Source organism: Bufo bufo, chromosome 2 (assembly GCF_905171765.1).
Source record: "Bufo bufo chromosome 2, aBufBuf1.1, whole genome shotgun sequence".
Lineage (NCBI taxonomy): Eukaryota > Metazoa > Chordata > Amphibia > Anura > Bufonidae > Bufo > Bufo bufo.
In genome coordinates this window covers 243,006,122-243,033,965 of record NC_053390.1, presented here as the reverse complement: position 1 = coordinate 243,033,965, position 27,844 = coordinate 243,006,122, and the positions used below count along the sequence as shown (strand labels likewise).

The following is a 27,844-nucleotide window of genomic DNA, read 5'->3' as shown; positions in this document are numbered from 1 at the left end:
GCCACCAATGAAGATGAGTCTTTCATTAATTCAAATACAGGAGGCGGGAGCTGGCTGCAGAATCACATAGCCGGCTCCCGACCTCTATGAACGGCAGCTGCGGTCCGCGGTAGTTAACCTCTTAGGTGCCGCGGATCGCAGCTACCGCTCATAGAGGTCGGGAGCCGGCTATGTGATTCTGCAGCCAGCTCCCGCCTCCTGTATGTGAATCTGCCAAATAGTGAAATTTTTAAATTGTATCTCTATTTTCCATTAATTCTTGTGGAACACCTAAAGGGTTAACAAAGTTTGTAAAATCAGTTTTGAATACCTTGAGGGGTGTAGTATCTAGAATGGGGTCATTTTTGGGTGGTTTCTATTATGTAAGCCTCACAATTTCAAGATTTGCTTCTAAACTTCTAAGCCTTGTAACATCCCCAAAAAATAAAATGTAATTCCCAAAATGATCCAAACATGAAATAGACATATGGGGAATGGCCACATCTCAGAGTGGCCTGGATAAGTCAAAGCGTTTTAAAGTTATCACCACATAAAGTGACACTGGTCAGATTTGCAAAAAATGGCCTGGTCCTTAAGGTGAAAATGAGCCCGGTCCCTAAGGAGTTAAGAACAGATCCCAACTTTATGTATTCACAAAATAGCCTTTGAGATCAATACTTTCCCCAAAGAGTTAGCAAAAACAAATACCATGAGATTCTCAAGCCAGTCAGTCACTTCAAAGTACATACAAAATCTTTTAGGCCTCTTTCACACGGGCATGTCCGGATTAGGTCCAGATGCGTCCCGATGCATTGCGGCAAACCCGCTCGAGTAGGAACGCAATTGCAGTCAGTTTTGACTGCGATTGCGTTGCGATGTTCAGTTTATCGCGCGGGTGCAATGTGTTTTGCACGCGCGTGATAAAAAACCGACTGTGGTACCCAGACCCGAACTTCTTCACAGAAGTTCAGGTTTGGGTTAGTTGTAGTGTAGATTGTATTATTTCTCCTTATAACATGATTATAAGGGAAAATAATAGCATTCTGAATACAGAATGCATAGTACAATGGGGCTGGAAGGCTTAAAAAAAAAAAACTTTAAAAAAAAAATTAAAAAAATTAACTCACCTTAATCCACTGGTTCATGGTGATGGATCATATGATGAGCGTAGTGACGTCATCAAAGGTCCTGTTGCTCACAGATAAAGACAGAAGAGATGCCCGCTGCGCGAACAAGTGGATTAAGGTGAGTTAAATTTTATTTTTTTTAACCCCTCCAGCCCTACTGTACTATGCATTCTGTATTTAGAATGCTATTATTTTCCCTTATAACCATGTTATAAGGGGAAATAATAATGATCGGGTCCCCATCCCGATCGTCACCTAGCAACCGTGTGTGAAAATCACACCGCATCCGCACTTGCTTGCGGATGCTTGCGATTTTCACGCAACCCCATTCATTTCTATGGGGCCTGCGTTACGTGAAAAACGCACAAAGAGGAGCATGCTGCGATTTTCACACAACGCACAAGTGATGCGTGAAAATCACTGCTCGTGTGCACAGCCCCATAGAAATGAATGGGTCAGGATTCAGTGCGGGTGCAATGCGTTCACCTCACACATCGCATCCGCGCGGAATACTCGCCCGTGTGAAAGGGGCCTTAGGGATTGTGGCTCCTGGGAATTGTCCAGTCTTAAAGTCCCTTTACATGGGATAATTCAGCAGGCGATTGTTTGTAAGTTAGAGTTCCTGCCTGACAATCACCTGCTTGTCAGTGAAGGAGACTGTTACATTTACATGCACGGGGAGGGGCAATCACTAATGCACTGGCTCGTCCCCATACAGCTTGCCAGCAGCAGAGTGCTGTTTAGACAGCATAATCTGCTGCCGCAAATGACTATTTACGTGCCCGCACAAATAAGCGTTTCGCTGGTTCACTTCTGGCCAGCAGATCTTGCAGTATAAACAGCCATCTGCTACACAGAAACAATTAATCTGTATGTATGCAGACAATTATCGACATGTAAATGGGTCTAAAAGGCCAACACTTCCAGTTCTGTAGAGATTACCTCTCATTATCATCACAGGAAGGATTACAATTAGGCCTGAGCAAATTGAGTTTCGGATCATAGATCCGAAGTCGATTAGTTCAAACACTTTGAAGGTTTATTTATTAATCTGAAATACACCTAAATTAATCTACTTTCACACTGGCGTTTTGGCTTTCCGTTTGCGAGATCCGTTCAGGGCTCTCACTAGCGGTCCAAAACGGATCAGTTTTGCCCTAATGCATTCTGAATGGAAAAGGATCCGCTCAGAATGCATCAGTTGGCCTCCGATCAGTCTCCATTCCACTTTGTAGACGGACACCAAAACGCTGCTTGATGATTATGATGAAACTGAGCCAAACGGCACACAATGTAAGTCAATGGGGACGGATCAGTTTTCACTGACACAATCTGGCACAATAGAAAACGGATCCGTCCTCCATTGACTTTCAATGGTGTTCAAGATGGATCCGTCTTGGCTATGTTAAAGATAATACAAACAGATTCGTTCTGAACGGATGCAGACGGTTGTATTATTTGAACGGATCCGTCCATGACGGATCCGCACAAAACGCGAATGAAAGTAGCCTTAGGCATATTTCAGGCGCAGATGGATAACTGCGACTTTTTCCACGCTCACCCCAGGTCTAAAATTGTGGCATGGGCGGGGAAGCGGACGAGCCTGTAGGCCCATCTCATTGATCATTTTCTATGCCTGTTTTTGCCGCCGGTCCTAATAAATGTGCCCTTTTGTTGTAATGCTGTACGGAAACCTGTCTCCATACAGCATTAAAATGTATTGTCTCCGTGGTGGCAAAATTTGTTTCAGCCAAAGATGCGTGAGACTTCGGTGAATGAATTCGGCATTCATTTCTGCATTTTTTTTTATATTTTAAATTCCGAATCCGAAGTCGGGTTTGGTACCAACTGGTATCTCAGTACCAAACCTGACTTCGGACTGCGATTTTAAAATGTTTTTAAAGAAGCAAAAGTGATTACCAAATTAATTCACCGAAGTCTTGCTCGACTTCGGCTGAAATTAATTTTGCCTCCACAGAGGCAATACATTTTAATGCTGTATGGAGACAGGTCTCAGACACCATTAAAACAAAGTGTTAGAACAAACCTACTCGGATCTATGACCCAAAGCTTGATTCGCTCAACACTAATTAGAATTAAAGATCAAATCTTTGTAGAAACAGAATCACACCATTCACAATAAGAGATGTCACAGCTTCTATACTCCCCCTCACTGCTGAATGACCTCTGTACAGGTCACAGAGCCTGTGTAGGAAACTCTCCCAAAGACGTCAATGGACATCTCAAACTTGGTGTTTTAGTAACAGAATCCATGACATTCCACTGCTACAATCTTTCAAAAGATTCAGTTACTAGATATAGTAAGTATATCATTTTAGTATACAAGGTTCAACACTGAAGCAACTTTACCACTTAGGGCTGTTTCACACGAGCGGATGCCGTGCGTGACATCCGCTCCGTGAATGACAGCCAAGACCCGATGCAGACTGCAGAAGCACGGAGCATTAACATGACTGATAATGCTCCGTGCCTCTCTGTGACCTCTTTACTACGAAATCACAGTGACAACTTTATCTCACTGTGATTTCGTAGTAAAGAGATCACAGAGAGGCACGGAGCATTATCAGTCATGTTAATGCTCCGTGCTTCTGCAGTCTGCATCGGGTCTTGGCTGTCATTCACGAAGCGGATGTCACGCACGGCATCCGCTCGTGTGAAACAGCCCTTAGTGTTCCTTACTGGCTCCATGAAAGCCACACACATGAATATTATGTGAAAAGATGCATTTTAAAACCCTGTGCAATGAGAAGCTGCAATAAAATATTATTTGTATGGAGGAAATGTGATTTTATGTGGGAGTGGATGTTTTGCATGAGAACCCAGAGCTAGACTATTCAGAACAATTATCATTCTGTTTTATCACCCATATAACAGAGTATGTTCCACATTTTTTGCAATGCTAACCTGCTAGTAAATCACAAAGGAATTTTAATGTGCATTCTAAAATATCTTTTTATGGTTAAATAAAGCCTTATCATTTGTGTTAGCAATATTGTGGTTTTACAGTAAGGAAGTTAAGAATGATGTGCTCATGTGAACTGCTGGAAATTTTATTCTCTCGCATTCATTAAAGATTTCCGTAATCTCACACCTCATAAAAAGTTAAGGCCTCTTTCACATGGGCGTCACGGGTGAGGGCCGGATGCGTTCAGGGTGCATTGCGGGGAAACCCGCACAAGTAGGCACGCAATTGCAGTCAGTTTTGTCTGCGATTGTGTTCCGATGTTCAGTTTTTTACGCGCAAGTGCAATGCGTTTTCACTGAAGTTCGGGTTTGGGTTCGGTGTTCTGTCGATTTTATTTTCCATTATAACATGGTTATAATGGGAAATAATAGCATTCTTTAATACAGAATGCAAAGTGAAATGTCACTTGAAGGTTTAAAAAATAATAAAAACATTACTCCCCTCATCCACTTGATCGCGCAGCCGGGATCCTCTTCTTTGTTCTTCTTGAAGGACCTGCGCGGACGTCATCAAAGGTACTTTTGCAGGTCCTTCAAGAAGAACAAAGAGGATCCCGGCTGCGCGATCAAGTGGATGAGGGGAGTAATGTTTTTATTATTTTTTAACCTTCAAGTGACATTTCACTTTGCATTCTGTATTAAAGAATGCTATTATTTCCCATTATAACCATGTTATAATGGAAAATAATAAAGTAAATGGGGACCCAGGTCGATCATCCCTCGTCTCCTTAGCAACCATATGTGAAAATAGCATCCGCACTTGCTTGTGGATGCTATGCGATTTTCACGCAGCCCCATTCATTTCTATGGAGCCTGCGTTGCGTGAAAAACGCAGAATATAGAGCATGCTGCGATTTTCATACAACGCACAAGTGATGCGTGAAAAACATCGCTCATGTACACAGCCCTGTTGAAATTAATGGGCTTCAGTGCGGGTGCAATGCGTTCACCTCATGCATTGCACCCGCGCGGAAAACTCGCCCGTGTGAAAGGGGCCTAAGGCCTCTTTCACACAATGCGTGAAGTGAACACATAGCACCTGCGCTGAATCCTGACCCATTAATTTTAATGAGTCTGTGCACATGAGCATTGTTTTTCAAGAATTATTTCTGCGTTGCGTGAGAATCGCGTCATGTTCTATATTCTGTGTTTTTCATGCAGCCCTGGCCCCATAGAAGTGAATGGGGCTTCAGTGAACAATGCATTGCATCCAGGATGTAATCCAGATGCAATGCGTTTTTCACCGATGGTTGCTGGGAGGTGTTGTTTGTAAGTCTTCAGTTTTTTTTTCACAAGCGCGAAAAACGCATCAAAACTGATTGCACCAGTACGGGGAAAAAAAAAGTTAAACACTGAACACTATTGCAGACCAAACTGACTTGCTTGCTTGCGAAATGGTTCAAGTTTCACTGAACGCATCCTGACACAATCTGTATCGTTGGTGTGAAAGAGGCCTAACTTGAAACGCCAGATAAATGACATTGGCAGGGGTCTCTCACCTTCTGCACCCTTTGTGTTTGTCATCCCTTTGTGCTATAAATAAATAACACCTCTGTAGGCTATATACAGGTAGGCTACTTTCACACTGCCGTTTCTGGGTCTGCCTGTGAGATCCGTTTCAAGGATCTCACAAGCGGCCCCAAACGGATCAGTTTAGCCCCAATGCATTCTGAATGGATGCAGATCCATTCGGAATGCATCAGTTTGTCTCAGTTTTGGCTTGTAGCGTTCGGGTGTCCGCCTGGCGGTGCTGAGCCAAACGGATCCGTCCTGACTTACAATGTAAGTCAATGGGGACGGATCCGTTTACATTGACACAATATTGGTGCAGTTGTAAACGGAACCGTCCCCCATTAACTTTCAATGTAAAGTCAGGACGGATCCGTTTGACTTACACTTAGACTTTTTTTTGACTAAGTGTATGCAGACGGAGCCGTACTGAACGGATAACATCGTTTGCATTTATAGGTGCGGATCAGTCTGTGCAGATACCAGACGAATCCGCACCTAACGCAGGTGTGAAAGTAGCCTTAGTCCAAAAACGAAATAAACATGAATGTTTGCCGAAGAGTTCATGTTTGCTTGGCACAGCCGATTGTGCATCTGTTTTGAATGAGGAGAGGGAAGTAAGCTGTTGCCAGACACCTTCCCTAATAACAATGGAGAAAGAGGAAAAAAAGAATCCAACAACACAATCATTCGACCTCCCTGAATTTGGTACAACACCATACACCAATGGTTGGTTTGTCCCATCAAAATTGGATAGTTCAAGCAACATTAATCTAATGTCTATGGCCAGCCTTATAGTGGCTTATATCCCAGGAGAACAATCAAACATGTTGAAATCGAACATGTCCCATGCCCTTTTCTACAGACATATGACAACAGGGCAGGTGGAAGGGCCCCATACATGCTTCATTATTGGAAGCATCTGCAGTAATACATATAGTCAGCAATAGAAACAGTGGGTCTAATGTATTAAAAAAATAAAAAATGGTTTTAGCAAGTGTGAAGCTAGCCGTATCATCCAATAAGAATGCAGTTTTAAATTGACAGTTGAGTCACATTATTATGACCACCAGCTAATATCCAGCGTAATCGACCATCAAGGGTGTCCAACAGATAATCAATTGGGTTCAAGTCTGAGGAATTAGGGGGCCAGGATAGTACTTAAAGGGAACCTGTCACCTGGATTTTGTGTATAGAGCTGAGGACATAGGTTTCTAGATGGTCGTTGGCACATCCGCAATACCCTGTCCCCAAAGCTCGGTGTGCTTTTATAGTGTAAAAAAACGATTTTATACATATGCAAATTAACCTGAGATGAGTCCTGTCCCTGACTCATCTCAGGTTAATTTGCATATGTATCAAATCGGCTTTTTTTACACAATAAAAGCACACAGAGCTATGGGGACTGGGTATTGCTAGCGGCCATCTAGCAACACATGTCCTCAGCTCTATACCCAAAATCCCAGTGACAGGTTCCCTTTAAAGGTCTTGGCCATGCTTTTCCAACCAATGTAGGACATTTCTAGCCATATGACATTTTGCACTGTTTTGCTAGAAGATCCCATAGGCTCTAGGGAAGACAATCAGCATTTATTGGTGTACGTGATCAGCCACTTCGTTAGCAGAGGTCCAGTGACCATCCATCTGCTTCAGAGCCTCATACACAGTCCGATTCGCTTAGGTGTTTTATACGTCTCACAACCCCCCACTTTGGCGGTGAGCTGCTCCACTGTAGCATGTGAGACCACCCTTGTGCACCTTCATGGCCGGCATTCACCTCTCTAATCAATGGCACGTGGTGCTCCGTAGTTTCCACGTCACTTATTCACAATGGTTCCATTTGTCCTCTCACGATACACTGTCACCACAGAACAGTTCACAAACCACTGCCACCCTTGGCCCAAAAGCCAATACTCATCCCGTTTTGCAACTCTTATAAATCGCCACTTTTACCCATAATTGCAATTAGGGATATGTGTGCAGACAGCCTATCACACCTTATATACCCACCACACCAGCTCATTACATGTGACTTCCTTCATGGACTACACGTTGCCGATGTTAAAAGTGGGAAGAGGTCATAGTAAAGTGACTCAACTGTGTATAAACTGAACTGGAGAAACTGACAGCCAGAATATGTCTGGCTTGTATGGGCAAAAATGACACTAACTGCTTGCACTAATTTCTATTACTTTTTATACATATTGCCTATGCTCTGTCATTTTTAAAGCAGTTACAAGCAGGTTTGACCACTCATTACCATGAATAGTCAGACCTGCTTGTAACTGCAGCATAAAAAAAAAAATCTGAGACCAATAGAAAAAAATGCAACCATCAGTTAATGTTAAAAAGTGTGAGCTCAGCGGGCGCCATAGCTGCCGGGTGCCAGCTGTTTCATACAGCAGACAAACACGGCTAATGTCCGTGACCGACGGTAATGCCTGTGGCATGGCTCCATAGAAACATAGTATAATCCCCATAGAATCCAATTCTAATGCACTGGTGTCTATGAAAAAAGCAATCTAATAATTGCTTGTTATAGATCCTTATGGGAGCTATAAAAGGTTAAAAAAAAAAAAAAAACATAAAAGAATACATATAGGCATCACCGCGTGCGCATGTACTATTAAAATATTAAAATATATATCCTATACGGAAAACAGCGAAACGGGGAAAATGAGGATTCCCAGTTTTTTTTGTTTTCTTATCCTCCCACAAAAACTAAGGCTACTTTCACACCTGCGTTAGGTGCGGATCCGTCTGGTAGCTGCACAGACGGATCCGTACCTATAATGCAAACGCTTGTATCCGTTCAGAACGGATCCGTTTGCATTAGCATGAACAAAAAAAAACAAAAAAAATAATATATTTTTTTTGTTGTTCATGATAATGCAAACGGATCCGTTTTGACTTACACTGAAAGTCAATGGGAGGCGGATCAGTTTTCAATTGCCCCATATTGTGTCAGTGAAAACGGATCCGTCCCCATTGACTTACATTGCAAGTCAGGACGGATCCGTTTGGCTCTGCATCGTCAGGCGGACAGCGTTTTGGTGTCCGCCTCCAGAGCGGAATGGAGGCTGAACTGAGGCAAACTGATGCATTCTGAACGGATCCTTATCCGTTCAGAATGCATTGGGGCTAAACTGATCCGTTTTGGAGCGCTTGTGAAAGCCCTGAAACAGATCTCACAAGTGGACCCAGAAACGCCAGTGTGAAAGTAGCCTTAAATAAAAAGTGATCAAAAAGTTGTACACAACCTAAAATGAGATCATTAAAAAGTAAATATTACCTGCAAAAAATGAGCCCTCACACAGCACCATACACATAACTACAAAAAAGTTAAAAGGGTCAGAATATGGCAATGAAAAGATATTATTATTTTTTTCTCATGGTTTTTATTCTGTATAAAAACGCAAGAAAATGATACATATGTGGTATCGTTGTAATTGTACTGACCTCGCAAAGGAAATTAACTGGTCAGTTTTACCATATAGAGAATTCCATAAAAACAAAACTCAAAATTGTTGCAAAATTGCTGGGTTTTTTCCAATTTCCCCACCAATTTAGATTTTTTTTCCTAGCTCCCCACTTTATTGTATGCAATATTAAATGGTGGAAATAGAATGTGCAACTTGCCCCGCAAAAAACAAGCCCTCATACGGCTATGTGGATGGAAAAATAAAAAAGTTATGGCCCCAGAAACACAGGCGGAGTGAAAAACAAAAAAAAACTGAAAGGGCTGAAAGGGTTAAATAGGTTGGTCAACAACAAACGCAGCGCACCTGCAATTCGTGCTGCGACCGCAGTCATTTCTATGCTAGCACCGCTATACTGTGATTCTTGGACACAAGATCTCAGTGTAGCCGAACCCTTATCCCATAGTCACAGTGCAGAAGTCGGCCATTTCTGGCTGTCCCATACTTTAATGCTGCTGCACTGTGCATGCGTGACCCCTGCCCTATTCAAAGGGGGGAATGTAGGTCTCAAGATCAGACACTTATCCACTTAACCTGTGGACGGTTAAGTGTTTGTAGTGGGACATATTGTCCTCTAATTCCATGAGAACTGATCTGCAAATATTGTGCAGAGGCATTGTTTGGGGAACATAGTGGGGCACATTTACTAATACTAAGTAAAGGCCACTTTACACAGGCCAATGATTGGGACAATTATGAGCGTTTCTGATAACTGCCCAGTGTAAATCACCCAGTCACTCATTGGGTAAAAGCATCGCTGATTTGGTCACCTACACCAGGGATGGCCAACCTGAGGCTTTCCAGCTGTTGCAAAACTACAACTCCCAGCATGCCCAGGCTACCTACAGCTATCAGCCTACAGCAGGGCATGGTGGGAGTTGTTTTACAACAGCTGGAGAGCCTCAGGTTGGCCATGCCTGACCTACACCATCTTTTCTGGTCAGCAAATTGTGCTGTCTAAACAGCGATCTGCTGCCCAGAAACAATGATTCTCTATGGGAAGGAGTGATAGCTCCTTCCAATACAGAGGAGATGATTGCTTCATGTAAATACAGCTCTCACCTCTTCTATCGAGCAGGCAATTATCGGGAACAAACGGCTAGTTCCCGATAACTGCCTGGCGTCAGGTTGGCCCATGTAAAAGCGCTTTAAAGAGGACCTGTCACCAAAAAAAAATGCAATGCAATCTGGAGAGAGTTCAGAGAAGAGCTACTAAACTGGTACATGGATTGCAGGATAAAACTTACCAGGAAAGATTAAAAGGACCTTAACATGTATAGCTTGGAAGAAAGACGAGACGGAGGGGATATGAGAGAAACTTTTAAATACATAAAGGGAATCAACAAGGTAAAAGAGGAGAGAATATTTAAAAGAAGAAAAACTGCTACAAGAGGACATAGTTTTAAATTAGAGGGGCAAAGGTTTAAAAGTAATATCAGGAAGTATTACTTTACTGAGAGAGTAGTGGATGCATGGAATAGCTTTCCTGCAGAAGTGGTAGCTGCAAATAAAGTGGAGGAGTTTAAGCATGCATGGGATAGGCATAAGGCCATCCTTCATATTAGATAGGGCCAGGGGCTATCCATAGTATTTAGTATATTGGGCAGACTGGATGGGCCAAATGGTTCTTATCTGCCGACACATTCTATGTTTCTATGTTTCTATGTTCTAGAGCAGGAGAAGCTGAGCAGATTAATATACACTGCTCAAAAAAATAAAGGGAACACTTAAACAACACAATGTAACTCCAAGTCAATCACACTTCTGTGAAATCAAACTGTCCACTTAGGAAGCAACACTGAGTGACAATCAATTTCACATGCTGTTGTGCAAATGGGATAGACAACAGGTGGAAATTATAGGCAATTAGCAAGACACCCCCAATAAAGGAGTGGTTCTGCAGGTGGTGACCACAGACCACTTCTCAGTTCCTATGCTTCCTGGCTGATGTTTTTGTCACTTTTGAATGCTGGCAGTGATTTCACTCTAGTGGTAGCATGAGACGGAGTCTACAACCCACACAAGTGGCTCAGGTAGTGCAGCTTATCCAGGATGGCACATCAATGCGAGCTGTGGCAAGAAGGTTTGCTGTGTCTGTCAGCGTAGTGTCCAGAGCATGGAGGCGCTACCAGGAGACAGGCCAGTACATCAGGAGACGTGGCGGAGGCCAAAGGAGGGCAAGAACCCAGCTGCAGGACCGCTACCTCCGCCTTTGTGCAAGGAGGAACAGGAGGAGCACTGCCAGAGCCCTGCAAAATGACCTCTAGCAGGCCACAAATGTGCATGTGTCTGCTCAAACGGTCAGAAACAGACTCCATGAGGGTGATATGAGGGCCCGACGTCCACAGGTGGGGGTTGTGCTTACAGCCCAACACCGTGCAGGACGTTTGGCATTTGCCAGAGAACACCAAGATTGGCAAATTCGCCACTGGCGCCCTGTGCTCTTCACAGATGAAAGCAGGTTCACACTGAGCACATGTGACAGAGTCCGGAGACGCCGTGGAGAACGTTCTGCTGCCTGCAACATCCTCCAGCATGACCGGTTTGGCATTGGGTCAGTAATGGTGTGGGGTGGCATTTCTTTGGAGGGCCGCACAGCCCTCCATGTGCTAGCCAGAGGTAGCCTGACTGCCATTAGATACCGAGATGAGATCCTCAGACCCCTTGTGAGACCATATGCTGGTGCGGTTGGCCCTGGGTTCCTCCTAATGCAAGACAATGCTAGACCTCATGTGGCTGGAGTGTGTCAGCAGTTCCTGCAAGACGAAGGCATTGATGCTATGGACTGGCCCGCCCGTTCCCCAGACCTGAATCCAATTGAGCACATCTGGGACATCATGTCTCGCTCTATCCACCAACGCCACGTTGCACCACAGACTGTCCAGGAGTTGGCAGATGCTTTAGTCCAGGTCTGGGAGGAGATCCCTCAGGAGACCGTCCGCCACCTCATCAGGAGCATGCACAGGCGTTGTAGGGAGGTCATACAGGCACGTGGAGGCCACACACATGACTGAGCCTCATTTTGACTTGTTTTAAGGACATTACATCAAAGTTGGATCAGCCTGTAGTGTGTTTTTCCACTTTAATTTTGAGTGTGACTCCAAATCCAGACCTCCATGGGTTGAAAAATTTGATTTCCATTTTTTAATTTTTGTGTGATTTTGTTGTCAGCACATTCAACTATGTAAAGAACAAAGTATTTCAGAAGAATATTTAATTAACTCAGATCTAGGATGTGTTATTTTTGTGTTCCCTTTATTTTTTTGAGCAGTGTATATTTTTGTGGGAAAAGATTCAGTAAAACTTGTAATTTTTACATTTATATCTGCAGCCCTGTGAATACCCATTGTACCAGAAGGAGGTGTTATCAGTGACAGCTATCTCTGTATGGACACATACACACAATGCTATCAGACACTGATAACCTCTCCCTCCTGTACAGATAGCTGTTCACAGAAGGTAAATAAATGTATAAATTACAGGTTTTAATCAATCTTTTTCCACAAAAATATTAATTTGCTTGGCTTCTCCTGTTCTACAACATGCTGCTGTCAGAGCTGCAGTGCATATTTTGGTGACAGGTCATCTTTAAAGGTGTTGTCTGACTTTAGCAAATTACATTTATCATGCAGAGAAAGTTAAAGGGGTTCCCTGGGCTCTCCTATATTGATGACCAATCCACAGGATAGGTCATCAATATCAGATCGACTGGGATCTGACACCCATACCGTCTCCCTTCTCTCTTCCTGCTCTGCTGCTGCTTTGCCACAGGCATAGCAGTGGTGAACAGGAAGAGGCGGGAGACGGCACGTGCGCACTGGCTGCGCCGTCTCCGCATACGGCCGATTGGCTGGGGGTGCCGGAAGTCGGACCCTCACCAATCTGATATTGATAACCTATCCTGAGGATAGGTCATCAATAGGGATGAGCGAATCGACTTCGGATGAAACATCCGAAGTCGATTTGCATAATACTTCTTTTAAACCTTTGAACCGAACCCGTGTTCGGGAAATGTTTTTTTTACAGTACAAATTAATTTATGAAGCTATTATGCGAAGTCTCGGCACTCGCTCCGTACAGTATTCAAAAAAAGTATTTGCTCATCCCTAGTCATCAATATAGGAGAGTCCGGACAACACCTTTAATACAAGTCACTTTCTAATCCACTTTTATTTTCCATATTGCTTCCCTTGCCAGCTTGATTCATTTTTCCATCCCATTATACATGTCTTATTTCCATGGTGAGGACCACCCTGTAATCCAGTAGTGGTGGCCACGCTTGCACACTATAGGAAAAAGCACCGGCCTGTCTAGTGGCTGGGACCATGGGAGCACATCAAAAAATAGAACGTTCTCTATCTTGTCCGTTTTTCACCGACAGACTGCCTTCATACAATTGAATGGGTCCATTTTTAACGTCCGTTTCTCAGAAGGGCATCAGTGGAAAAAACGTCCGTTAAAAATGTTAGTTTTTAACTGACATTTTTTCACTATCGTGTGCATGTAGCCTAAATTCACTGGATTATCAGGATTAATTGACATATATATATATATATATATATATATATATATCTGGGCTTTATATAACCAAGTTTTCTGCTTTCCCCATACTGATGACCTAGCCTCAGACGGCTAGTCCAATCTTCAGCGACCCCTCCCTCGTGTGAAGACTGCCAGCTGCCGCTTCTGCCATCCTCTATTTCACAGTCTCTGACACTTACGCCTAGCAATCATTCTGTGAAGAAAACAAACTCACATTTACAACAGCCAAGCTCCTTCTGGGCTAAAGAGCAAGCAAAGCCCTCTGGCTCATGGGCACCAAAGTAAATCTTTTTCAGAGGCTTGAGCGAGTAGGAGGAGCAGAACATAATCTTTATTGTGAACAGATATGGGATAAAGTCCAAACGCTGATGTTACATTTATTTGTTGTCTGGAGCAGACTCAGACATGAACTCTGCTGAGCAGGAATGCTTCAACGTCATGCAGCAGCAAGCTCGGCACATAAATGAAACCTCCTGTTTAATTCACAAGGGCGACTGCTGCTGCAAATTCATCCAAACAAAAATGCACCTACGAACTGTGGGGGTCATTTTTTACTGAAATACGCCTATATTAGGCGGATTTCAGGAGAAGATGGCGGTTAGTTGCGCAACAATCTGCGACTTTTCCCGGCTCATGCCAGGTCAAACTGTGGGTGTTGCGTGGCCGGCGGTCTTAATAAATTACCCCATGTGTGTCTATGCTGAGATGCTGGCAGATGTTTCCAACAAAATAAACCTCTTGTCCACAAACTCCATAAAACAATACTGGAAAGCCAAAGCCTGCGCTCCTTGTTTTAAATGGAGGTCATCTGGCAACAAGAAAGGTGGCATACAGAGTGGAGCCTCCCTTGAAGGGGCTGTCTCACTTCAGCAGAAGGCATTTATAACGTAGAGAAAGTTAATACAAGGCACTTACTAATGTATTGTGATTGTCCATATTGCCTCTTTTGCTGGCTGGATTCATTTTTCCATCATTATACACTGTTCATTTCCATGGTTACGACCGCCCAGCAGTGGTGGTCGTGCTTGGACACTATAGAAAAAAAGTGTTGGACTATGTGCACTCCCTTGATCCCAACCAGGCCAGCGCTTTTTCCTATAGCGTGCAAGCACGGCCACTGCTGCTGAATTACAGGGTAGTTGTAACCATGGAAACGAGCGGTGCATAATGTAATGGAAAAATAATTCAAGTCAGGAAAGGAAGCAATATGGACAATCACAATACATTAGTAAGGGGTTTGTATTTGTCTACGTTACAATGTTCCGGCGTCAATTGACTTACAATGGTTAATCCGTTCTGAACAGATGCATTTTGCTGTGATTTTGAGATCCCTGGCCGGATCTCAAAAGTAGCCTTAGGCCTCTTTCACACTTGCGTTGTCCGGATCCGGCGTGTACTCCACTTGCCGGAATTACACGCCGGATCCGGAAAAACGCAAGTGTACTGAAAGCATTTGAAGACGGATCCGTCTTCGAAATGCGTTCAGTGTTACTATGGCACTCAGGACGCTATTAAAGTCCTGGTTGCCATAGTAGGAGCGGTATACTTACAGTCCGTGCGGCTCCCGGGGCGCTCCAGAATGACGTCAGAGCGCCCCATGCACATGGATGACGTGTCCATGCGATCACGTGATCCATGCGCTTGGGGCGCCCTGACGTCACTCTGGAGCGCCCCGGGGAGCCGCACGGACGGTAAGTATACTGCTCCCCCGCTCCCCGCTACACTTTACCATGGCTGCCAGGACTTTAGCGTCCCGGCAGCCATGGTAACCATTCAGAAAAAGCTAAACGTCGGATGCGGCAATGCGCCGAAACGACGTTTAGCTTAAGGCCGGATCCGGATCAATGCCTTTCAATGGGCATTAATTCCGGATCCGGCCTTCGGCAAGTCTTCAGGATTTTTGGCCGGAGCAAAAAGCGCAGCATGCTGCGGTATTTTCTCCGGCCAAAAAACGTTCCGTTCCGGAACTGAAGACATCCTGATGCATCCTGAACGGATTTCTCTCCATTCAGAATGCATTAGGATAATCCTGATCAGGATTCTTCCGGCATAGAGCCCCGAAGACGGAACTCTATGCCGGAAGACAAGAACGCAGGTGTGAAAGAGCCCTTAGGCTTAGAAAATGGTCTAACTGTAAGCCAGCAAGGGACTGGCACAGGATACACCAAAGTTAGGGATCATTCACACGACAGTGGTTTGGTTCCGCAGCCGAGTGTGCTGTCCGCATCCGTTGCTCTGTTCCATGGCCCCGCAAAAATTATGAGTCATGTCCTATTGTTGTCCGTTTTGCAGACAAGAATAGGCATTCTATAAAGGGCCGTCCGTTCTGCAAATTGCGGAAGGCACACTGGCGGCATCCGTGTTTTGCGGCCCGCAAAATACGGCACGTTCGTGTGAACAAGCCCTTATGTAGAGGCCAGCGCCTCTTCATAACTTCAGCAGGGACAACAGCTGATATTTCCATGCTTGTCTCCTGCATCAGTCACTGCAGTGGAAGTGCAATACATGGCAGCAATCCAGATGAAAGGCCCATGGATGACTCGAGTCTGCCAGAATGGTAGTTGCTCACAAAGTAGGAGAAGGGGATTCCACCCATTCTGGATGTTTATGTGCCCCATAGGAATTATTTCTGAATGGGACACGTAGCCATTTCAAGTCGTCTGATCAGTTACTATGAACAAATTTGCCTCACTACAAATAGCTGCTAGTACATGAGAAAATAACTCGCCAAAACTGTATTTAATTTTAGTGATGGCACATTTGACATAAAAGCACTGACCAAAAGAAAACTTGCCGTGTAGACCCCGCACATGAAAATAGAGCGGAATGGACTCAGGAGGTGGCAATTAGCATTGATAGGGGGAAAGGCGCAAAAGGTCAAACCTCCTTAAGACTTGGCATGGACCTTCCACCTCTCATGACTAAAGAAAGCTTACTGAATTGTTGCCCTGGCATCTTGCCCAGTATTCTCCACAGAAGAGCTGGAATACCTTAATTTCATACCTTTTTAGCCTATTGAAGGGGTTGAGTACTCCTGGCACTGGAGCAGACAGTCCTGCTACATGGAGGATGGCATACTACTTTCTTACATACAAAGATAAAAACCATCTGAAAAAAATACTGATGTGCCTCAAGTGTATATTTACCATAATTCATTTAAGTTGCAGCAAATTAACTTTCCAACAATTATTCTTCAGATTTCGACTACTTAGAGAACTTTCTCCAGCAGTGATTATTATTCACATTACTTATAGTTATCAGGCAATTTAAACAGACTTCTAAATAAGTCTTAAAACATTTCCCACTGCTAAGAATAATTCTGAGTTGCTTGGTGTAATAAAACATTCCTATGGTAGCGTTTTATTATACAATTTAAGTCCCCAGGGTTCTACCTTTAATGTCAGGTAATGTATATTTTTGCTTCTACATTGCACTGCTAACAATAAAGGTTATCTCCCTGTGAAGGCTAGGAGCCTTTGTACAATGAATTTATTCTTAGAAATAGCTGCGCAGTGTACTACATTTTCTGGACTGAAGTCATTATTTTCGTGCTTAACCCCTTTGCAGTCCAAAGAATATAATAAAGAATAAAATTATCGAATTCCCTGGCAGAAAAGCAGAGGGTGAAATAATATATCTGGCAAATTTCTCTTACAAGACACACTGCACGTTTTATAGATCTCGCATATTAGAATATTCTGCTACTTTTTAAAATTATTCTCTGCATAATTTAAAAGCAATATATACAGCATTCCCTCCGTAATACACAACCAACTGTCCATTTAAATTAATTAAATGAATATCTAAAGTGTTGATCGGCAGAGTTCCAGCTCTGAGACCCCCACCGATCGCTAGATTCAGGAGCGCTCAGCCGAAGACAGCTTCTCCTCGCTTCTGAGCGCGAGACGTAGACGGTTTCAATATAAAGTCTATGAGAGTCTATGAGCTGATATTTCCATGCTTGTCTCCTGCAAGAGGAGCAGGTCACTGGTGTGGCCATGGAGCCACTGGGACCAGGTAAGGCTACTTTCACACTTGCGTTCGGAGCGGATCCGTCTGGTGTCTGCACAGACGGATCCGCTCCTATAATGCAAACGATGGTATCCGTTCAGAACGGATCCGTCTGCATTATATTTCACAAAAAAATCTAAGTGTGAAAGTTAGTCAGACGGATCCGTCCAGACTTTGCATTGAAAGTCAATGGGGGACGGATCCGTTTGAAAATTGCACCATATTGTGTCAACTTCAAACTGATCTGTCCCCATTGACTTACATTGTAAGTCTGGACGGATCCGTTTGGCTCCGCACGGCCAGGCGGACACCCGAACGCTGCAAGCTGCGTTCGGGTGTCCGCCTGCTGAGCGGAACGGAGGCCAAGCGGAGGCAGACTGAGGCATTCTGAGCGGATCCGCGTCCACTCAGAATGCATTGGGGCTGGAAGGATGCGTTCGGGGCAGCTTGTGAGAGCCTTCAAACGGAGCTCACAAGCGGAACCCCGAACGCAAGTGTGAAAGTAGCCTAAGTTCAGGGGTAGTCACTCTGGGAGGTCTGCTATAGTCTCGGATAACCCCTTTAAGCAATTAAATCGGCACTCTGATCGGTTGGTTAGTACAACAGGACCAGTGTTTCTGTTTGATGTATGTACACTATTATTGTGAATGCCAGGAATCCATCAAATTGTTATCCACAGTTATAACATGCACACAACTTCCATGTCATGGCTCCCATCAAGAACCAGTAGTATAACATGACCGCTATGGCCACTGACAGGCTGTAAATGAAGACAATGGGGACAACCTGAGAACCTTACTGGATCAGCAGGGGCTTGAAGAGATGAGTAGTATTATTTTTGTATAACAACTGGGTGTGTTTTTAGGTTTTTGTTTTCTGAAATCAGATAACCTCCTGTTATACAGGCATCTGATAAATTCCTACTAATTATTAAAAAAATATGGTATGAATACATTCCTATAGAAAAATTTAAAATAAAAAAAATTGTTGGTTTCACTAATGTTAACATCCAAAGTGACATGTGACAAAGAAAAAAGACAACTATCTGCTGCAGGGTCTCTCTCATTCTTATCTAAACAAATGCCTTCTTTGAAGCCTGAAGTCAGCCAGAAAGAAAGAGGCCTGCAATTGTGTTCTCAAGAGAAAGCCCCTACAGTCCTCTCCCAGGACTCTCACCTCTGGCAAGATGAGAATTGGCCACACAGTCCTGGTGTAAACCCAACAGAGAGGACTGAATTATTTCTAATTCCTATTATTCAAATATATCGCCCAGGGCACCTTTTCTATAGTGGGAGCACTATTCCCTGGGTAGCTTGTCAGCAAATGGCATTAAACAATACATTTACATATGTGTTCATGTAACTTACTGTTGGACACAAATGGGATTCTGAAAGGACAGACATTTCCAGAGACGAGAGCTGAAGATGCAGTTAAACATTAAAGGGGTTGTCATCCCATGAACAGTAAGCATCTCTGTCCATAGGACAGGTTATAAATACTGGATCCCTGGGCGTGTGACTGCTGGGAAGACGATGGTCCCCAGTGGCCTTCTGTGAACCGAGTAGTAGTGTAAATGTCGGTCCAACACTCCATTCATTTCTATGGGACTGAAGTAACTGGAGCAGTAGACCGACATGTATTGAGGACCCCACTGTATGATTTTAATAATGCCACCTGCCATGGGGTAATCATTTGTACAATCTGCCTTACATCCAATCAGACATGTGCCATTTGTGGTCTCTCTAATGGGTATAGCTAGTTTAATAGGGAGTTTCTCTATTCAATTGACCTAGACTCTCTTCAGTCTGGTATATAATACACACTAGGGCTGCACGATATGGGAATTGTGTGCGATTGCGATTAGGGCCCTAAAAATTGCGATAACGGTATGCGATGCGATATTTTAAAGGGAATTGTGCTAGAGGTCTATTTGCTTGGATTTTCCCATATGAGCCACTGACGCGGCTGGGTATGACGCTGTTATGTGGGGGACCTGCGGAGGACGCTGTTATGGGGGACCTGCGGAGGACGCTGTTATGGGGGACCTGCGGAGGACGCTGTTATGGGGGACCTGCGGAGGACGCTGTTATGGGGGACCTGCGGAGGACGCTGTTATGGGGGATGTGTGCTATGACACATGGGGCCACGAGGGGGGCCAGCATAAGACACACATATAGCATCTTATGCTGGTCCCCCTCATGGCCCTGTGTCCCCTCATGTGTCCTAAACTGCGCACATAACTCTCCTATTCATAAAATGGCCAGCCTCTGTACTTTCACTATGAATGCACTGCAGAGAGCGGCAGCACTGTCACGCTCCTCCCACTTAATTCAGGAAGCAGGAGCGTGACTAAGTGACGTCAGTCACGCGCCGGCCGCCTCGCTCGCTTGCTGCAGTGCATTCATCGTGAAAGTAAGTACAGAGGCTGGCCATTTTATCAATAGGACAGAGGACATTTTATCAATAGGGGCCCCTTCATATATAATCGCGGCATTTTCGGGTCGGCCAAATCGCATTTCGATTATTTTTGCGATATATCGTGCAGCCCTAATACACACCCTGCAAACATGTCCCCAATTTCTTGCTTGTATTAGCCTTCCTTGAGACTGCAAACTAAAGGTGGATTTAGGTGGGGCAATATTCTGCTTGTCTCAATGTGCAGCCGATCACCTGATGAATGAGTGGGTAAGTTATCTTTTCAATGCAGCAGATCATGCTGTCTAAAAAGAGATCTGCTGCCCAGAAGCAATGCAGCTGTATGGGGACAAGCAATCGTGACTTCTCATCCTCATACTGTGGAGGTGATCACTGCATGTACATGCAGCACTTCACCTCCACTGAGCAAGCAGCCAACAGTCTGTTGGGAAGGAACGCTTCCTTTCCGGCAATCGGCCTCCAGTTGCCCCGTGTAAATCCACCTTAAAGGGGTTTTCCAGGATTTTAATATTGATGACCTATCCCCAGGACCCTGGCGATCAGCTGGTTGAAGGGAAGGCCCCACTCTGCGTGAGCGCAGCCTTTCCTTCTTTGTTTCCCCCCTCTCTGTCAACAGCGCAGTGGTGAGCAGGTGTAACTACAAGCCCCATTCATTTCAAGGAGACGGCTCGTTCCCATACACTTGTAGTTACACCTGCTCACCGCTGCGCTGTTGACAGAGCAGGTAAACAAACAAGGTAAGGCTGCGCTCACACAGAGTGCGCCCTTCCCTTCAACCAGCTGATCGTCGGGGGTCGCCAATCTGATATTCATGACCTATCTATCCTGAAGATGATCAATATGAAAATCCTGGAAAACCCTTTTAAGGGTCCTTTTACATGGACAGATTAGATTATCGTGAACAAAGCAGACGCTCCCGATCACTGTTATCAGTGCAGATGAGGGCTGTATTTAAATGCAGCAATCACCTCTATGGGGACAAGCGATCAATACAGCGATTGCTTTTTCCCATAGATCGTTGTTTATTCACCACCATCTGCTTCACATGAATGAATATTTTCTGTGTTGCCTGAATGACGAGCATTTGCTCGTTCAACAGGTGATTTCCAGCACCTTTCACACAGGCAGATATACACCGTTCATACAAATGGTATTCCCTGATAAACTGACAGATCATTGGTCTGTGTAAAATGACCCTTAATCATTAGTCTGTCAGCAGCACATTGCCCTGTGTAAACAGGGATGTGTTGCCAACAAACAATGAATCTATACGGCAATGAACAATCACAGTGGTGATCGTTCATCTCCATACAAAGGGGATGATTGCTTCACGTGAATGCAGCTGAGTGAGTGGGAAAACTGCATTTCCGATCACTGCCCTGTGCATCGGCATGTAAATCAGCCTAACTGACCTTTAGTGCACAGGCCTATTGTATCCTGTTTGTCTAAAATCCAGTTTGCATATAAAGCTTTTCAAACCATTGGCAAACGATCAGCGGTTTAAAAAAGAAAAAAATATATATCTTTCCTGGGATCACTGATCTGCAAGCAGCAGTCCTTGGAGCCTGACAGACAGTGTCACTGCTGCCTAGCAATAACTCCCAGGTGACCTGTGCGATAGGCGGCAGGGCCTAGACTTTCACACTAGCGGCATTGACTAAAGTCAATGGGGCCGGAGCAGACCTCCGGCGGCACGCGTACACTAGCGGCAGCACAGATTCGTCAGGCTGTTCACCCGCCGGAACAGAATGGGTCTGTGTACATGAGCGGTTTTTTTTCACGCATCAGTTCTGCGTTGCGTGAAAAACGCAGCATGTTCTATATTCTGCGTTTTTTTTTCACGCAGCCCTGGCCCCATAGAAGTGAATGGAGCTTCAGTGAAAAACATTGCATCCGGAAGCAAGTGCGGATGCAATGCGTTTTTCATTGATGGTTGCTAAGAGATATTGTTTGGAAACCTTCAGTTTTTTATCACGCGCGTGAAAAACGCATCAAAACGCATTGTACCCGCGCGGAAAAAACTGAACGCAATTACAGACAAAACTGCTGAACTTGCTTGCAAAAGAGTGCGAGTTTCATTGAACGCACCCTGAACGCATCCGGACCTAATCCGACACGCTCGTGTGAAAGAGGCCTAACACTGTTGTGGGAATAGATTTCGGTCTAGGCAGACTGCCAGATGATGTGCACCTCATCATAAAGTGCTTCCTCCGGTAGGGGCAGGGGATATCTCACCAGCATAAAATGCCGGTCTATGATAAATCCCCCCACCCCACCCCCCTTAAATAGGAGCTACTGATTTTGGCAGGATGGGCTAACAATCAAATGTGTTTGGGAGCAGTCCAGCTATTCCAACACCCCTGCTCCATCCAAGGTGTCCGATATCAGCCTTCCTCCCCATCGGTCAATGTAATGTATGGCCAGCTATGTTCATACAGTCATTCTTCCTCACCACAGCGCTGAACTGTACACCAAGAGGCAGATTTAGCCTTAAACCCAGTGCATCTTCAGGCTGTTCATAAACCCAAATTAAAATCTATGTCAGGGATGGGCTAGCATAGATTTCAGGTAGAATGCGCACCAATTTTGTAGTGTAGATTATAGAGGTTTCAGACTGAGGAAGCCCGACCCCCACAAGATTGAAAGAGACAGGTAACATTTCCAGTCCTGTCAATTGAGTCTAACAGCGCAGCCAGCCCCTCACTGCTCAAGAAGGCTTTCCACGATTTGAGGGTAAGAAAGCACAGAACCATTCCGGTTACGGAAAATTAAGGAAACCTAAACTATAAGTCATAGGGGCTCATTAAGCACCACTGGGATTCATTGTGTTTATAATGCAGATGTGAAGAGTCTCAGGCTTTATTCACATGTCTGTTTGACATCTGTAGAAAAATGGCCAGTGTTTCCACAATAAAGCGCCGATTTTTGGTCTGTGTGTATCCGTTTTTTGCCCTCCATGTGTCATCCGTAGTCCGCATCCACTGCTAGCTTCAAAAGGTGATTTCTAGAGCATTTACCGATGGTCAGTAAAAAACCACTGACAAAACACGGGGGATGTCACTATTCTGTCAACTGTTTTCATGAATCCATTGACTTAAATGCACATGTTTGGTCCACAACAAGGATCAAAGCTGTGCACGCTTGTTGTTTTTGCACTGACTCAGTCATTGGAAACACAAGTATGTGTGAATAAACATCAAAATCAATGGACCTGTGTGCTGTCTGTGGAGTATGCTGTATGCAATTTACCGACGCGTTAATGACATACATTAGTTGTATACTGGCAGACCATTCAATGTGTATAGGGGCCTCCTGGCAGATGTCCGGGAAACAATGATTGGGCATTCCCAACCAGTTATGCCGCTCACTAATCAGGAGATCTTACTTGGCAAAAAGATTTGGAGGAGAGGTAGAGAGGACAGAAGAATGGAGACCAATCAGACCCGCAGTTACAGTATGGTGGAGGTCAACCTTCTCAGGGTCAGTGCTCTGACACTGTATAACTGGGATACTGTATACAGAAGGGACCCCCAGCGAATCGCTGGGCTGACACTTAAGGGGACGCCCCAAGCCCTCTTTAAATCTGCCAGCTGGGTACATAACGATCTAATTCTCTCCTATACACTTAGCCAGAGGCTGCAGGTGGCTGTATCACCATCCTCAGGACTGTAGCACAGGTGGCAGTATTTTGTGCTGCACTGTGGTATTTGGTTCTGATTACGGGGGGGGGGGGGGGGGGGGGATTTTGTCCTGCACTATGGTATTGCTGGTATATTCGTTTTTTTTTCCAGGGCCACTTTAAGTTCCCAGCCTAGCGAAACTAGGGACACAGCTCAGTTCTTGACCTATAAAAAAGCTACATTATACAAACCAAAACTTTGTAGTGAAGTTTATCAGGAGGCAATTCATTAATCCTTGTACTTTTTCATCACTTAGACTGCAGCCAATCAGTCGGCTTTCAGATGTCTGGTACAAACTGTCTGATCAGGGAGTCCATTTAAAAAAGAAAAAAAAAAAAACACGAACAAAAAACTTGACTCCGTAAGGCTTGGACAAAGCAGCAGACGACAGGCTGCATTCTGCTTTTCATGCCACAGACTTGTACTTTCAGCCGACCACATGTAAAATTTCAAACCTGATAGATCGCAACCTCTGCCATTGCAAATGGTTACGGTGATTTATCGTACATTTTCAGACAATGGTAACTGAAATGGCCAAAATCAATGTTGCGTTGCCTTCTTTTTTTTGTAGTTTACAGAGGATTTTAGGATTGTTATTATTAAGTAGAAAGCCTCATGCCCAGGACTGTATACGTTTTGTGGTTCGCATATCGCAGATCTGCAGAATACAAACGTAGACCCGTTGCCGTCAATAAAACATATTTTTTTGCCTTTCTGGCTTCTTTTCATCTGGTTTTGCTCACAATCATTGATGGAAATCACGGATAAAAAAAAAACCGGATCAATCACTGACTGTGTGAAAGCGGCCTTAGGCCTTTCTGTGTCCATTTGACGTCTGTGGAAAAATCTGTCGATGTTTCTTTCTATTCCATAGACTGCTCGGCTGAAAATTTATTTCCACAGCATCCCCTACCAGTGGTCAGTGAAAGAAAACATGGACCAAACACGGATGCCAGTTGTGTCTCATGGACTTAACGGGACATGTTTGGGCCACATCAAAATAGCCCATGCCTCCATTACTTTTTCCCACTGACCCAGAGCCAGTGGAAAACCACTGATGTGTGAACAAACACATTAAAAATCAATAGGTACATGTGCTGTCAATGTACACTGAAGTGTGAATGAGGTGTTACTTTAAATGGGGCTGATCGGAAATGGCAAATCTTTTTAGGAAAGAGGCATGGCCGGAATGGCACCATTTTTGCACATAAAAATCGGTCTTAAAAAAAGCTGACCAATAGTCGGTATAGAGTCTATCCCTGCGCCTAATTTATCCTCCAGACTGAGCCCCTGTGATAAATCTGGTGCAGGTCTAGACAGCCTGCCGGAGTTCTCCAGATAACGGCCGCCAGGCCCCATTGACTATAAAGCCCCCTGTACACGAACGTGTGCGCCCCGCAAAATGCGGGCTGCAATGCACGAGCACAGTCCGTGGGGCAGCCGCAGCGGATCGCGGACCCCTTCACTTGAATGGGTCCGCGATCCCGCCGTTCCACAAAAATATAGAACATGTCCTATCTTTTTGCGGAACGGAAGTACAGGACGAAACCCCACGGAAGCACTCCGTAGTGCTTCCGTTCCGTACCATTCCGCATCTCCGGATTTGCGGACCCATTCAAGTGAATGGGTCCGCATCAGTGATGCGGAATGCCCACGGAACGGCACCCGTGTATTGCGGATCCGCAATACGGCAATGGGAAGCACACGTCAGTGTGCAGGGGGCCTAAGGCTCCATTCACACGTCCGCAATTCCGTTCCACATTTTGTGGAACGGAATTGCGGACCCATTCATTTCTATGATAATCCGTGCGGCCCGGATCCGGAAATGCGTCCTCCATTGACTTTCAATGGTGTTCAAGACAGATCCGCCATGGCTATAGAAGACATAATACAACCGGATCCGTTTATGACGGATGCAGGAGGTTGTATTATTGTAACAGATCCATTTTTGCGGAGCCATGATGGATCCGCAAACAATGCTAGTGTGAAAGTAGCCTTAGTAAAAAGTTAAAACCTCCCCAGTGCCAAATCGGTGTGTGAAGGGTCCTACCTAGACCCAGGATACAGGACTTGATTTCAGTCACCCAAGATGAATGAGAAGTTGAGAAAGTTGCTGGCTGTGCTTTGGGTTGTATTCCCATGGCTGGATAGGAGCTTGTCCTGGGGTATGTGATGCAATGACACGTCCCTCACAAAGCACGGCTCTGGGGACACAACGTCTAACTTGAGGACACGTCCGTGCGGTACCGCAGCTATACAAACCTATAACACCAATTCACACAAGCCTAAAAGTGCACTGCCATGTAACGCTTGCGTTATTACTAATGTAATCCCATCACCATAAACACACACCTAACCAGAAGGCTAACATGACGTCCCATACAGCGCCCCCGGGCGGGAGGGATTCTCACAAGCCCACATACTATAGAGCAGACATTTACCTCACAGCAAGCCGTGCGCCAGTCTACGTGTGGTAAACCTACATTTCACTCCCCTCCCCCGCACCCCTGCTGTGAGGTTTTAGATGGCGCCCCCCTTTTCACGCTTTCCAATAATTGTCCCCTAGGTAACACGCCCGGCAAGGGACAGGCTCCGGTAGGACAGACATAAAATCGGTTACTTAACTGCACGGCGGCGGTTCCGGGCGGTCTCTATGGGGACGAGCTGACAGAAAAGCACGGAAGGGATACCTCCGCACGATGCGAGGTTACGGTATTACTCCGCGGCACCAGCCTCAGAAAGAAGTCCCAAGCATAGTCTCCTTGATTGTGCGAGGAGACGGAGGAGGAGGGACCGGGAATCACAGTGCTATCAGGCGGACGAATGTGGAGGCAGGTTCTCGCAACTCCCTGTGATTCAGAGCTGAGCAGGTTGAGGGGGCAACACATGGCACGAGTGAGGAGAATAAAGTAGTTCTGTGGCTGTGTGGAGCAGTCACTAGTTGTATGATTAGTGACCAGACAAGCTACTAGTTAATGCAGGGTCTGCTCTAGGTCCAGAAACACTTGACCATGAAGCTAGCTATCAGACTGGCCCTTCATCCCTCCTCTTGTCAGCATGTGACAGGTGGAGCTGCAGAGGGCTGGGTCTTCTGACAGGTGCATTGTTTGTGGAGGAGTCTGGACGTCTATTTATCTCCATGTAGGAGTGGGAGCCTGACAAGTCCTCTCCACTTCATGCAGCACCTTCTGGAGTGGCTGGGCCTGTCCACGAGAGATGGCTTCTTGTCCTGAGAAGTGGGGAGGTCCCAATAATGCAACGGTAAGTGGAGAATGATGGCTGTGAGGGCTTTAAGGGGTATAATAGAAGCGGTTATGGGCCATACATCAAGGGCCCGTCACAGTATAGGGATAGTGCACACACTGATGCCTTAATGTAGGCATAATGCACACAGTGATGTAGTAATAGTGCAAGGATGTGTACAGTGACATGATAGTATAGGGATAGTGCACACACTGATGCCTTAATGTAGGGATAATGCACACAGTGATGTAGTAATAGTGCAAGAATGTGTACAGTGACATGATAGTATAGGGATAGTGCACACACTGATGCCTTAATGTAGGGATAATGCACACGGTGATGTAGTAATAGTGCAAGAATGTGTACAGTGACATGATAGTATAGGGGTAGTGCACACACTGATGCTGTAGTGTAGGGATAATGCACACAATGATGTCACAGTACAGGGATGATGTAATAACAACTTTCGGATTTTAAAATCAGTGCTGAAAAAAAATCTGCATCGTGTGCATTGAGAATTTCAAATTCTCATAGAATACCATGTACATGACCTACGGTGCGGATTTTCCACATGCAAATCCGCACACAATCCTGATCGTGTGCATTTAGCCTAAAGGCTATAGTTAGGATTAGTAAGACTTCTTGTGAATTGTTATAAAAAAATACTCCTGTCTTTTGTATTGTGTGGTGAACTTTCTAAAGCATGTATATATAGCTTCAGCTGTATGAGTGTCCTGATCCACATCTCAAGGGCCCTCTTTTCAGTACGCAGACCGGAATGTAGTATTATCTCTAATTGTCCATTAAGGCTGCTGAGGCTCAGGTTGCCGAATGACATAAGTAAATGATGCAA

The 27,844-nt window shown here is 44.9% G+C and overlaps 1 protein-coding gene across 13 annotated transcripts in view; it reads right to left on the bottom strand.

Annotated features, from left to right (window-relative positions):
• FBRSL1 (fibrosin like 1) overlaps nucleotides 1-26,474 on the bottom strand; it is a 617,089-nt gene extending 590,615 nt beyond the window's left edge. For all 13 annotated transcript variants that reach the window (XM_040416276.1, XM_040416282.1, XM_040416281.1 and 10 more), the window contains exon 1: nucleotides 26,374-26,474. The gene's annotated coding sequence lies outside the window, so the exon portion shown is untranslated. The remainder of the gene's footprint in view (nucleotides 1-26,373) is intronic.
• Nucleotides 26,475-27,844: the final 1,370 nt, after the last annotated feature.